Consider the following 1,786-nt stretch of genomic DNA (forward strand, 5'->3'; position numbering starts at 1 on the left):
GATAATATAACTAGATATTTAATATGTACAAAAAGTTTGATTTTATGAATATGATACCATTAAAAATTATTTAACATAATGAAATTTGAAACTATAGTTTTAATACTAGTTTTGGTGTGATTAATTAACAATAGTGAATAATTCTTCTGTTTTATCAGATAAACCAGTTTTTAAAGTTCAAATTACGTAGTATGTCCATAACGTTCATCTCAAAGTATGACAAAGGATGACAAAAATTATAGGGTGAATATGTAAATATTGCTGTCTAAAAATATTAACAGTTTTCCTTTAAAAATTGTGTGCGTGTGTGTAGAATTGCTATATAAATGTTTTCCTGAAATACTGATAAGATTGAGGCTTACTAATCATTTTATTACTCTCATTACACTTACTACTCATCTTATTACACTCAAGATTACTCCCAATAATCAGCACTGACATACCAAGAAAGGGAATCTGGGTATGTTGTCAAAGTATCTCCCTCCAAGAACTCTGTCACAAGCTCCTGATTTGGGTTTTGTAGAAAGGGCACAATAAAATAAAACTGTGATGGCAACTTACTGGTCACCTCCGGAATGTGCCAGAATTGTTATGAATCTGCTAGGTAAGCCCTAGAGGAAAGGGGTGGTGGTCAGGGAGAATTAACCTGTGTCTAAAACTTTAAATAGAGCCAGCTGATCCTTCCATACACATGGTCATATTAAAGTAGTATACACAAGCCACAAGCTTATGATGCAGGTCAGATATTTACCCACCGTCACCCTTCTGTTTATTCACTCTGCTATTGCCTCTTGGAATGAATCTCAGATTGTTTTACTTAAGTTGCTGTTGAAGATACATACTCTATTCTCAGCCTGCATCCTAGCCTAGTGCACTATAACCTCAAGAAAGATTTGATATACAATGCTATATTGTTAGGAATCGTCACCTCCTTGTTCAATAAAATATCAGAACTTATTCCTTCTTTATAAATGTAATTTTGTACATCTCCACATAGGTAAAAGAGAGGATTTTCAATGTTCCCATTTCACAAGAATGATAAATGTTTGGGGTGATGAATATGCTAATTACCCTGATTTGATCATGATATGATGTATGCATGTATCAAAACATCACATTATACTCCATAAATATGTGCAATACGTCAATTAATAAAATTTAAAAACAAAGAGCTTTGAAAAATTGTAGAATATGTATAACTATTAACTAATATTTTCATGTGTCTTATTAGATATGTGTGAGAAAATATCATTCAACTAGCGAAAAGGAATTAAGTTAGGGGAAGTAGAAACTGGGAATTCCAGTGATAATATCTGCACTGTTCCTATGTTTTGTTTACGAACATCTTTGTTCAAGATGAATCACTAGAGGACACTAATAAATATAGCAGTCCTAAAAACATACACTGAACATCCTGTTATGTGAAAACTACCTATTCTCTCACAGCAGATAAATAAAAAGCAAATTCTGTACTTTAAAGGCTTCCCAACTAATCTGACATAAAAACAAATATAGCAGGCAGAAAATGAAGAAAAACAGATATCTGTATTTACTTTGGTCAGTCTAATAACTACGTGACATGGTGATTGCCTTTTCACGTTGAGCCTCCCGGGAGTTCTGTGTGCTTCTTGAATATCTGAATAGACCAATTTCAAGTTCAGAAATTGGAGCAGCAATCAAAAACCTCCCAAAACATAAAAGCCCCGGACCAGATGGCTACACTCCAGAGTTTTACCAAACATTCAAAGATGAACTCACACCTATACTCCAGAAATTATTCCACAAT

Source organism: Propithecus coquereli, unplaced genomic scaffold (genome assembly GCF_000956105.1).
Source record: "Propithecus coquereli isolate 6110/MARCELLA unplaced genomic scaffold, Pcoq_1.0 Scaffold464, whole genome shotgun sequence".
Classification (NCBI taxonomy): Eukaryota; Metazoa; Chordata; class Mammalia; order Primates; family Indriidae; genus Propithecus; species Propithecus coquereli.